This window comes from Ananas comosus, linkage group 7, assembly GCF_001540865.1.
Source record: "Ananas comosus cultivar F153 linkage group 7, ASM154086v1, whole genome shotgun sequence".
NCBI lineage: Eukaryota > Viridiplantae > Streptophyta > Magnoliopsida > Poales > Bromeliaceae > Ananas > Ananas comosus.
In genome coordinates, this window is record NC_033627.1 from 9,926,003 (window position 1) to 9,939,548 (window position 13,546).

General features: G+C 36.7%; 2 long non-coding RNA genes across 3 annotated transcripts; both read right to left on the minus strand.

The window, feature by feature from the left end:
• On the minus strand, positions 479-3,299 carry LOC109712378. Its single transcript, XR_002216836.1, has 3 exons — positions 3,260-3,299; positions 609-705; positions 479-512 (listed from the first exon to the last, which is right to left on the minus strand). It is a non-coding gene; the product is annotated as an uncharacterized LOC109712378 (long non-coding RNA).
• Positions 4,768-11,768, minus strand: LOC109713389. Of its 2 annotated transcripts, none has more exons than XR_002217098.1 (3): positions 11,434-11,768; positions 10,526-10,632; positions 4,768-5,036 (listed from the first exon to the last, which is right to left on the minus strand). It is a non-coding gene; the product is annotated as an uncharacterized LOC109713389 (long non-coding RNA). The 2 variants fall into 2 exon arrangements; XR_002217099.1 differs by lacking the exon at positions 4,768-5,036 and adding an exon at positions 10,243-10,414.

Genomic DNA, 13,546 nt, shown 5'->3' on the forward strand with positions numbered 1-13,546 from the left:
TTGTGAGCTAAGTAAACAATAACGACTAAGATTGTCGTCGCTAAAAGTTAGTGTTTTGAATAGCACAGAGTCGTAACGACCAACATTTTGGTCGCTAAAAAATATATAATATGCATTATACAATTGAATTACTTTTTTTGTGTTTCTACATGTGATTTACCAAATTAAAACATATTGACAAATACAAGTTAGAAGACATTCACATTCAGTTTAAAAAGCATTCACATACAATATGATTCACTAATTTATCAAAACAACCATAAAAAGTACTTTCATCGAACATCATCCATCATTTTTAATTTAATTACTACAAGTCCACATATGTAGTTGCCCAAAAGTTTACTAAATTAAAAGTAAATACCCCAAAATAAGGGAAAATGACAATTAAACAAGATGACAAAAAGTTGTCATATATGTTCCGTTGAGTTTTGAAGCAAAAACAAAAAAACATAGGAAATCTAGCTAATAGATCTGTTGGCTTCAAGTCCCCTCTGCTCAACATCTTTTGCTATCTACAAAAAAAAAAGTAAACATTATTATAATATTAATAGAGTAAGATAAAAATATTTGAAACTAAATGAAGACATAGTTTGGAGAATACTACTAACAAAGCTAAGATGGTATTTCCTGCTCTTCAGATCGAGACGGTGGTGGAGGAGCATTGAATTGTTGTTGTAACATTTCCTTAATTGCTTGAAGTTCAACCTCTGTAACGTATCGAAACCCAAAAACGATAATCGAACTTTAATCAAATTGGTTAAAGTGTCGAGAGAAATGGATTGGTGAGTTTCATTTTTGCATTCCAACAAGGTTGGAAGGGCAAATATGAGTTTAAGAAGTGTTGGAATGGTATTGGCATCGAACGGCGCGAAGTAGAGTCGAAACGATGGAAAAACAGCATTCTGGAGCATTGTGTACCGGTACGCCATGATGGCTGTACCGGTACAGCAAGCGACCCGAGCACAGGTTGCTCTCGGGTTTGAGTCTGCGCGAAGGTGTACCGGTACGGGACCCGTGTACCGGTACACAAGCTGCGAAACCGAGAGACCTTGCTCTCGGGTTTGGACTTATGCGCAGGCCTGTACCGATACACAAACCCGTGTACCGGTACACAGGGGCTCTGGCAGCAGGGGTGAAGTCTGCTACAGAATTAAGTTGAGGGGCCTATTTGCAAATGTCACAACATGATATTTGGCCCACCCCTCTCCCATTTTCACAGCAAAACCCCTCTCCTCTCCTCTCCCTCTCATTTCCTCTCTTTCTCTCTCTAAAAGCTTGGGCTAGGGTTTGGGAAAGAAGAAGAAGAAGCAAGGAGGAGAAGAAGAAGAGCTTGGAGAGGATCTTGTGGCTCTCCAACAAGGTGGACTTGGGTGAGCTCGTGGCAAGGGTGAGTCCTTTTGCTCATAGAACTCTAGGGTTTGGTTTTAGACCATGGATTTTGGGATTTTGATCCTCTAATTATCCTAGAAACCCTCTAAAGGCATTGGAACACATGGAAACTTGAGTTCTTCATGGTGCTCCCATGGTGGATCACTAGGGCACCAAGTGGATGCCCTAGGGATGAGTAGAAAGGCTTTGTGATGGTATTAGAGAACTTCTTGGTTGATTCTAAGCCATTTTTAGCTTAGGAATGAGATCAATCCAAGAGCAAACCATATAGGGCTTGGTTAGGGTTCAAATTTGGGGCTTTTGCCCTAGGATTTTTCGGGAACAAATTGAACCCGTAGAAACCTAATTGGGGGTGTCCTAAACGCGTAGGACAACTCCGTTTGAGGATGCGAAAATGTTTAAATATAGTTCATGTATAAAGGGGCTAATTTAGCACTATTTGGGTTTTAGGGCGCAAAGTTCGGCGTTCGTAACATTCGGGAGACATCGTAATCTTCATCCACTACCTCATTAAGGTGGGTAGTGCATTCCAAGGACATCGAAAATCCCTTTATGTCTAAAGCGTCATATTTGAGCATATGTATTTATATTGTGCATGTTGCATAGTAGGGTTAATTGTAAATTTCCTTTGCATAATATGAGTTCTAATGCTTGAGAAATAGTAGTAAATGAATGAGAATTGGTAACCCTATATATGCACGATAAGGGACAAGAACCTAGAAGGGTTAGTAAACAAATGTGACATATTGACATAGACATAGAGTGTGGCATGAGTACAAGAACATAGCACTTAGAAAACAAATGTGGCATCAATGACAAAGAACAAGAACAAGTAGTGTACATGAGATGCAAGTAAATTGGGTTAGTGACATTATGACATATACACCTTAAAGTTAAGGGTCATATGAACATGGTTCTCCTTGCAGTCAAGGAATGGATTGAACTTGGAGTCCTTAAAGTTAAGGATTGATCGTACTCACCTAATAGTCCTTGCTCGAGGGCGGTAGCTCCCCCTCGGGTGATGTGCTCCGGAGTTGTCATTACTGGATCGTAGCGGTTATCTCCCTAGAGGATGGTCCCGTCGGGTCGTAGGGGTTATCTCCCCGATAATAGGGATTTGGGTTGGTGAGTTTGTGAGGGCGAAACCTACGGGCTAGCCATGAGATTGAGTAATGAAAAGTTAATCTTGCATTCATCATGAGCATTCTATCGAGCATAGTTTTATTTATCGTTCAGGCATATTAGCTGCATTTGTTAGTTGGTTATTATCTATTCTTTCTTCTATTATGCCTGATTAGACCTAGTGGGATAGTCGGCGTGGTTGGTTGCCGAACCCATTGGAAACTTTGTTGTAGTTCTCACCCCACTATTTCCACAGAGCCGGGACCGAGCGAGCCGGTAGATGATCGCGGTAAGGGCATCGCGCCCTAAGTAGAGACCGCCCGAGATGGATTTCATTTTGTAGTTGCACACCCTTTACTATCATATTTTGTATTTGATGATTTTAGTATTATGAACTTGCTTTAATGAATGATGTAAAGAATATTTACTTTAAATGTCAAAAGTTACATTTTGGGAGAAATGAGATGTAAAAAGAAATGATGCAAGAATGTAACAGAACTTGATTATAGTTGGATACATGTATGTGATTTAAATTTAGTCATATTACTTGTATATTGAATTGCTAATTCTTTCACCTTGGCTATTGCTTGCCCTCGTGCAAGCCATTGTGTATGCTTCCGCTTATACAAATTTGTACTCTATTGATACTAGTGTTGAGCCTTGGGCGGACAGGGGAAACTCTGTCCGTTCGGCGTCTGTTTGACGCTCTCGAACCGGCCAAAAGGGATCGGGCTCGGGGCGTGACAACCTCCATTCCATCTATGCGACTTTTAAGTGACTCATTTTCCTTATGAGTCTCACAAAGTTTAGCATGAAGTTCCGCTCTCGAAGAAGAAGAAGGTTTCAAATCAGTTGATTTTACACCCCCTCCGAAACAAACCACATGATTACGACATTGAGATCCAAAGCATTTTTCAATAAGTTCTATATTGGAAAATGTTGGATTTGATTGCGACGCCACAAGGATTTCATCCTTCAAAATGTAAATAACAAAACAAATAAAATGAGATAACAAAAGGAGATAAATTATAATAAACTAAATGTAAAGAACTTACATATTTCTTAATAGTATCTTCTCCTTCTAGTTGTCCACCTTTCTTTCTAGTCTCATAAAATATTGTTGCCAAACTTGGCGGTTTATCATATTTTTCTCCCTATGCAAAATATAAATTAGGTTCAACCAATGCCGATAGTTGAATATAGAAGTATGATATTTACTTGCTAGTACCTTTTTCCAAATAATTTGTCTAAAAGGCCTACTACCCGTGCGATGTGGCATTGATAACTTTGCCCTATTTTCTGAGTTTCTTTTACTTATCGCCTACATTTTCATCCATTTTAACTTGATCTAAGTAGAAATAGAGGATGAAAAAAAATAAAAAATGAACATACTAAAAACTTTTCACTAAAAAGAATGCATAGTTAAAAAAAATAAATTAGCATATTCTTGTATCATTATGATAAGGAAAAACAACATACCAAAAATTTTTCACTAAAAAAATGTTCTTTGACAAGCCACTCCCAATTCTCTCGATCAACACCGGGAGGAAGACTTTTTAGAGCATCTTGTATGGTCTTGCAAGGCTTTCTAAATTTACGATGCAAATCTCCTCGCCATTTGTTCCACAATTCATTCATATGTTCTAAAGTTTCATCACGATATGCTTCTATTTGCTTATTTTGAAATTTGTCCTGCAAATATAAAATTGTAATATAGAATCAACCAAAACTCGCATTATAACTAGTTTTATAGAAATATTTTTGACATATGATGATTGAAATGCAATAGTAAACTTGTACAATCAATTCAAATTTAAACTCATACTATAAAATATTACCGTCACCGCTGCCCACATGTGGTTTTTATCGTCTTCCTCAATTTCCTTCCACGAATGAACTCGAAGCGGACAAATATTGCGATTACGCACAATTTTACCCAAATGTCTTGAAAAAACCTTGTGATTTTTTCCAGTGGCACGGTTGTTGTAGAATTTTACCTCCAACTTTTGACCTTTTTTAATTTTGCAACTTTCTTACACTTGTTTCTACCTCGGACTTTTCTTTTCTTTTGAGAAGTTGCCAGATCTAAAAATATCACTCAAAATCCATATAAAATTGCTTAAATACACAATTGTATGAAAAATATCACTCAAAATCCATATAAAATTGCTTAAATACACAATTGTATGAAAGTTTTATAGACACAAAAATCTGAAATAAGATAAATATGTCTAAATGAGAAAATTTTACCACACTCTATAGTTTGTTCGGCACTTTGGATATCTTCTACAGACTCGAATTCATGCGGCAGAGAGGCATCATTTGGTGGTTCTGTTGGAGTATCATTTGGTGATGTACTATTGTTGATAGCACCAATTAAAGCATCTCGTGATGATGATCTAAGAGAAGGTCGTAATCCTTTTCCACGACCCTTCCCCAATGCACCTGGTGCTATGAAGAGTTGCTTTTCATATCTGGAAGTGACCATGTTTCCTCTTTGTAACCTTGATGATTGCATCTTTCACCTACAACATTAATGTATGAAAAATGCATTTAACATATTATGCTTTATGAAAAATAAATATACCACTATATAGCAAGCTTGGTAATAAAAAATAATAGCAAGAAATGCACAAACTTGATAAATTAGAATCATCGTTTTCTCTTTTTTTGCGTTGAAAATGTATCAACCATCCTTGGATCCACATCATTCCTATTCCAACTAATCTCGTTATACATGCTCAGTGTTGTGCATGCATCAGTTATAGGATTGAAAGATTCTCTTTGTTGGTAGGCTTCATCCCTATCTTCAACTTCCTCAAGATCATTATTTAACTGCAATGGTATCATGTACGTATCACGAGGTTGAGTCTTTTGCACAATATGCCAACCTTTAGTAATATGATCAGCAACATAAAATACTTGTGATACTTGTGATACTTGACTGGCCAATACAAATGGTTCATTTGTTTTAAGCAAACGTTGGCAATTAACACTGATAAACCCATATTCGTCTGTTTTAACTCCTTTTCCTTTGTCAAATACGTCCAACCAATTACCTCTAAATAAGACCACTCGACGACCACCAAGATATTGTAATTCAAGAATCTCTGTTAAGATCCCATAGTAATCTATCTGTTCAGTTTCACTACCGGTGTCCCCAACTACAACTACTCCACAGTTTTGTGTTCTTAAACCTTTGTCATTGTTGGGCCAATTCGGCGCGGACAGTTGGCAAGCCGAGACTATATACATGATCCATGTCAAAATGGTGAACCAAGAGCATATGAGACAAAAACGGAAAAGATGAAGGAAAGGAAAGCGAAAGAAGAGTTTCCTGGAAAATGAAGAAGGAGTGAGTTTCAAAGTCCGTCGCATCGAAGAAGAAAGGCCGTCGTATCGAACCGTCGCATCGAAGTGAGTTTCAAAGTCGGCTTTAATGATAAGTAGACGGCGGTAATTAAGATGACCTAATTAATGCCGCATATGAGACAAAGGTAGAGAATGTGATCAAGGCCGTAAAGAAAAGAATCAGCGGCCAGGATTAAACCGTACAAAAGATTGCGCTACAGATTATGTCAGAGAATTTGAATTTGATTGTACCGAGGAATACGCCTCGGATTGCATTCGTTTTCAGAGGTTAAGGCGAAAAGTTCAAAAAATAACGCCAGCTACCGAAGCATCACTTCGAAAGCTGCCGAGAGGGCAATTGTTGGGCCAATTCGGCGCGGACAGCTGGCAAGCCGGGACTACATACATGATCCATGTCAAAACGGTGAACCGGGAGCATATGAGACGCGCCAGAAGATATGAGCCGCGTTTATTCAAAAAATTGTAACAACCGCAAGCGGTTATGAGTAGTTCTAATCGGCCGAAGGTGGTCCTCCAAATCAAGAGATAGTGGCCGATCGTGCAGTAACGATAACTGAACGCAAGGGCAACTTTATAAATAGGCATACGGCACCCTGAAAAAGGGTCTTCGCCTCTGCGCACAAAAGACCACTTTTATTTTTCCTGGGTCTTTCTTTCCTGCATTTACCGCTTTTCATAAGAGTAGTTCTCATAACTTAGCATACTTGGAGTCTGTCTACCCTACGGGCATCACTCCCCTGTTCTATTCAATAGAAAGTCATTTTCGGCTCTTCTTGCCGATCAGATCTCGAGTTGTTTAGTCATTCGGCTCATCAGTCGAATTCTGGGCTTCCCCTCTTCATTCGGCTTATCCCGCCGAAGCGAATTTACTGTGGAGGTCTTCGAACCCGGTTGATTCGATCCCTCATCGGCCGAATCGCTTGATTCGTCGTGGGCGCAAACTTCAAGGGTCACCATCCGCGGCCGCTCATCATCCCGACGTTCTTCCCGAGGAGAATTCTTGACCGGGTCAAGGGTCGGGACTTTCGGCCACCAACAGTCATGTTCTTCTGTATGGAACCTATAACCATTTACTATATAACCACTATAGCAAGTCACATATTTTGTAGGTCCACGAGACAAGGAAAGCAAGTCTTGCATAACCAAACTTTTGTCCTGCTTGTGTATTTGGGTAACCTACAAGTTAAATGTTAAAGTATAGATAGTTCAGCATAAGTTTACAAGGAATGCAAATTATACAAATAATAAAATCAAGATTAGTGCTTACTCTGTTCTTAAACCACTTAATAAAGCTTTTATTCCTACACTTGTATTGTGCTTCTATTTTGAATCTCTGTATACTGTTTGCATATCAGAATAAAGTAGCTAAACATATAATTTTCAACGAATAAGAAAAGAATGTGTGATATTTATATATAAAACATACTTCAAAAATGGTTGTACTTCTTCACAGTTCTTTAAAATATAGATATGCGCTTGCTCGAAATCATGTGTATCTAGATCATGAGTTCTACCAGCTCCAAGTGTCTTTCCGGCTTGAGAAAAGATAGACAAATATCCATCAAATTTATTTCGTCTATTGTCATAATTGCGCTCTGGACAATTAAATTTTGTCTCAACACCGTGAAGATATATTGAGCAAAATATCATACATTCATTCGCAATATATCCTTCGGCGATTGATCCCTCTGGATGAGCTCTATTGCGTATACTAAACTTTTGTGTGTACAAGTTTCTCTCTATTGGATACATCCATCTGTATTGGACAGGTCCACCAAGCCTAGCCTCATGCGCTAAATGGATTGGCAAATGTATCATGACATCAAAAAATGAAGGTGGAAAAACTCTTTCCAACTTGCAAAGAGTTATTGGAATTTGGGCTTCAATCTGATTCAAATCATCCATACTTATTGCCTTAGAACCCAATATTGTAAAGAATTGAGATAACTCAAGAAGTGGCTCATAAACTGTTTTAGGAAGGAGACCACGCAATGCTAGACGTAGTAGTCGTTGTAGAAGAACATGACAATCGTGACTTTTTAGGCCTGAAATCTTGTGCTCTTTAAGATTCACACAATGAGAAATATTTGATGAAAAACCATCCGGAAGTTTTAGCTACTTAAGAAAAAGGCAAAATCGATGCTTCTCTTCTGAAGATAATGTGTAAGATGCAGCAGGAAGTATAAACTTACTCCCTTCTTGAATTGGATGTAGATCAGGCCTTATGTTCATTGCTTGCAAATCAAGACGCGTATTAATGGTGTCTTTAGTTTTTCCTTTAATATTCTTGAATGTCCCAAAAAAATTATCACTTATATTCTTTTCAATATGCATCACATCCAAATTATGTCGCAGCATAAGAGTTTGCCAATATGGAAGCTTAAAGAATATACTCTTTTTATTCCAATTATCTCCTCGAAGGTCATGTGATATTTTTTTCTTTTTATTAGCAGCCTTAGTTAAATTTATCCCTTCAAGATCTTGCACCTGTTCAAGAACATCATCACCAGTAAGTAGCTTTGGTGGTAATCTCCTCTCCTTTGTGCCATCAAATGAAAATTTGTCATTCCTCCATTTATGGTTGGTAGGTAAGTAGCGTCGATGTCCCATATAACATTGCTTGCAACTATTGACTAATCTTAATGAAACAGTGTCCTTGTTGCAACAAGGACATGCCAATTTACCCTTAGTGCTCCATCCAGATAAATTGCCATATGCAGGAAAGTCATTAATAGTCCATAACAAAGCCGCACGCATTTGAAAATTTTGACGAATTGACGCATCAAATGTTGTAATACCCACTTCCCATAAGTTCATTAACTCTTCAATCAAAGGCTGGAGATAGATATCAATTGCATCCCCAGGACCGTTAGGTCCTGGAATGAGCATTGACAATATAAGATTAGGTTCCTTCATACATATCCATGGTGGTAAATTATATGAAATTAACATTACTGGCCAAATGCTGTATGGCTTTCTCGAATCTCCGAAAGGTTGAAAGCCCTCACTAGCAAGACCAAGTCTTACATTTCGAGGCTCTAATGCAAATGATTCATAGAGTTCATCAAAAGATTTCCATTCCATTGCACCAGCAGGGTGTCTCATTATTTCGTCATTTACTCTTTTATCATAATGCCATCTCATAAGAGAAGATATCTTTGTGAATATGAATAACCGTTGAAGCCTAGGCTTTAATGGAAAATAACGCAATGTCTTTGATGATTTGTTTTTACTATTTGCATTGTGCTTGATTTCCTCATTTTGTTTATCATTCTTCCATCTAGAAGCACCACAAATTTTGCAAGTATTAGATTCTTCATCGTCTTTCCAATATAACATACAATCATTTACACATGCATCTATTTTTTTATAGGAGAGCCCCAAATCCTGAATAATCTTTTTCGCTTCATAATATGAATCTGGCAAAGTTGATCCTTCAGGTAGAAACGTTTCATTTAATAATTGTAGTAACATGGTAAATGATGCATTACTCCACTTTCCAATACTCTTGATATGAAGTAATTTTACTAATACAGATAATTTAGAGCTCTTGGAACCCGAGTATAATGGTTGATTAAGCTCCCTTAATAATCTATAAAATTTTCTGGCTTCATCATTGTGTTCTTCTTCATGTACTTCATGGCTTGAGATATTAACATTTTCATGATTCATAACGAGATCACTAAAATCTGGATATAAATCCCTTATAATATCCTCCATCTCGTCATCACTCTTATCTTCTTCTATTTCCTCGGTATTTTCATCATCAGATTCGGATTAAGGCTCTCCTGACCTTTCTCCGTGATGATACCAAAAAGTATAATTACGGACAATTCTATAAACCTTTAAATGTGTCTCAACTATCTCACGAGTTCCTGAATAAGTGTCTACACTTAACGCAGGGACACCTGATTTCATTATTATCTCCCGTTCTCTTAAATGCATAATTGAGAAAACTTTGAACACCTTTATCATATGCCTCATTAAGCCGGTCATCAACCAAATCCATCCAATCCTTATTAGGTGCCATTATCTTCTTGTAAGTTTGATAAAAATTAGAGCTCAAAATTACCTAAGCAACATAGAGTGGTAATTAAGCAACTTCACATCAAATTAATATAATGTTAAAAAAAAGCAACATGTATAACCTTATATAAGCCTAATTACAATAATTAATGGGTGTGAGTGAAAGACTCTTATTTAAAATTAAGAAGCAAGCAAACTTCTACATATCTTCTAACTAATTATTGGCACAAAAAAAACCCAATTTAAGATAACATAGCAAAGAATAAAGTCATAAAAAAATTTTCTTATTACACAATGAAGACATTAATCTGTTATATAGTATAGAAAGGCCATGTAAATATGTGGTCACCCAAGCACCTGGACCTATGTGTTACTATCACACCACATGACAGACAAAAAAAAATCATCTAACCTTTTTCATACTTGGTTATCAAAAGAAGAGTAAAAACTTAGTATAACATTCAATATATCAACCACCCAATAGTGCTCTTTCCAACAGTAGAAACTACAACAATACAATAAAAAAGAAAAATATTAACAAAAAATAATAATACAAACATGAAACTAAATCAACTAGTATGCATTGGCTAAGTAAAAAACTAAGTGAAGTTAATACCTAAGCTTTGGCGGCGGCGGCACAGAGGATTTTAGTGGCAGAGGCAATAATAATCCACACCAATCCACGCAATGCCGAGCGACTACACAGTTTCACACCAAATGTACCTAAAAAGCCTAATAAATATTAGGTTGAAAAATATGAGATGGACAGAATAAAAATATATGAACAAAATAAATACAAATATCAACATTTCCTATAAAGAAAAGATTAAAATAAATTACCTCTAAGTATTTAGGGTTCCAAATATTAAATTTAAAAATTATAAAAGTAATATGACAGTTGATAGAAAAATCTGGCACGTTCAGAACTATATTAATTAAAAATTGAAAATTTTAGACCTTTACTATTTTTTATATTCTATAACAAAAATGGGTCCCTCTCATAGGCATTTTGAGAAATACTAACTAAAATTTGGGGGCTTCAAATTTTCTTCATTTTTCATTTTTTATAACACAACAGGTCACCTAGAAATATATTAATATGAATATTCAACTGAAGGATCCTCCCACTTTGGAAAAAAAAACAAAAAAACAAAAAACAAAAAAAAAAATTAGAAACAAAAAACAAAAAAAGCCTATTTGCATTGGACTTGGAAAGTCCTTCCTTTGACTTTTCCTTTCAATAAAGATCACAAATTTAAAGCATAAAACGACATTGCATTGTGGAGTTGTTAAGCAATTAAGGATATTTTTTTGTGGGTATCGATAGTCTCTTTTCATTTGTAGAAATCCATACAAATGGGACCCATCACAAATATCATATTAATAAAATAAAAATATTCTGCAGATGAAGATAAAAATAGAGAAAGAGCTTACAAAGGGGACCCATTACAGAAATTCCACCTTATAGTGGTGGAAAAACTATATAAATAAAGAAAAAAACATAGTAAGAGAGAGATAAAGGACCACAGTCAAATGTATATGATAGCGGCTCGTGAAGCGTCGGAGTAGTTCGCCCTTCTATAGCGTTGGAGAGCGCGTGAACATTTGCTGGCGAGCGAGCGCGTGGGTATATTTGCCGGCGAGCGAGTGCGTGAGTAGCCAACGGCAAGCGAGGGCGTGGGTAGCCGACGGTGAGCGAAGGTGTGAGGAGCCGACGGCGAGCGAGCGTGTGAGGAGCCGACGGCGAGCGAGCGCGTGAGGTGTTGGGAGAGGAATCCCTATGGTGACTCAGGAGACATTAGAGGAGATTTGGGGCTAATTTGGGAGCTAGGTTACTTTGTCCCAAAAGGATGCGGGACTGGGAGATTTTAGATTTTTTTTTGTTTTTTGTTTTTTTTTTTACAATTAGGATGCATTTTGGGCCTGCCAAAATTCTTTCTAGGCCCGCCAAATTTTTTTGTTGAGTATTAACGACCGGGCCAGATGACTAATAACGACGAAATAAATCTTTCGTCGCTAATTATTCGTTACCAAATAATATTCTATTGAGGTATATTAAATTTTCTCTTTTTAGCGACCATATGTAGCGCCCGTCGTTAAAAGTTGGTCGCTGAAAACTCAATTTGCTGTAGTGATATAAACTGGCATAATTCGGTATAAATCTGGAGTTGTTGTTCCACCTTTATTCCTGGAACAATCGAGAACAAGATTAATTAATTTCTAATTAATTTTAATTATAGTATTACATCATTAATTAATCTAATTAATAATTTTAAATCATTAATGAATCTAATTAATATATTTAAATCATTAATTAATCTAATTAATATTAATTAAATCATTATTTTTGGATAACCTGCCAACCTATTTTTATTTTTAAAATTTAAAATTTTAAATTTTAAATTTATAATTTGTAATCTCAAAATTAAAGTTTATAATTTTAAATTTGAAATTTTAAAGTTTAAATTTGATATTTTAAAATTTTGAAATTTAAAATATGATATTTTATAATTTTCAAATTTAAATTTGATCTTAAATTTAAAGTTTGAAATTTAAAATTTTAACTTTAAAATTTAAAATTTGAGAATTTAAATTTAAATTTTATTTTTGAATTTTAAAATTTAAAAGTTAAATTTTAAATTTAAAAATATAAATTTAAAGTTTAAAAATTCAAATTCAAATATAATTAGAGAGGTAATACCATTATTTTCTATTTACAANAATATAATGAGAGGGGTAATATAATATTATTCTTTTTTATTTATAACTAACTACTATTTTTCTTATTCTATGTTATCTATCAAAATATTATTTTTTTATTATCGGGAACAATTCAATTTTTATCCAAATGCAAAATTGATCTACTTTTACTTATATGTAAACTTATACCTATCCCGAAATAAGTAATTCTTATTTATACTCAGAACCAAAACGGTGCCTAGGAGCTCGCCATATGGAATAGATAAATGTAGGCATGCACGTGTTTCAACGAAATTGTGAAATTATTATATATAATGTAAGGGTTTCTATTTTCATTTCTATAGATATAGATATAGGAGAGAAAAAAACAAGCTAAGAATAAAAAATGGCCAATTTGCAGAAAAAATCCACTAATTTTAGGTTTTTGCAAATATGGACTACCTTTTTCGTTTTTGCAGATTTAGACCGAATTTTTTGCCATCGGACGAAAATACCCTTCTTCCTTTTCTTTCTCTCCCTTCTTTTTTCTCTCTCTTCTTTTTTTTTTTCTTCAGTATGTTTTCCTCCTCCGCAGCGCCCGCCCTCCCCATCGCCGCCACGTCCACCGCCTCGCCTGCGCCTCGTGCCGCGCTGCCGACTCTGGCCGCCGTTTCTCCCCACCCCTGGCGCCCCTCCACCCCCCACCATCCGCGCTTTTGCCCCTCCTGCCGGCCCCACGACCCCCCTGCCCCTCCCCCTTTGGCTCGGCCTCCGCCCCCTCCTCCGCCACCGATGCCGACAACGGCGAGTCGGCGGCCTCCTTACTCGACTACATGCTCCACCACGGCCTCCCCGACGACCTGCCCCTCCCCCTTCGCCCCCGCCTCCACCCCCTCCTCCGCCGCCGACGTCGACGACGAGGTCCTCGGTGTTGGGGTCGTCGTCGAGCTCCCGCGTC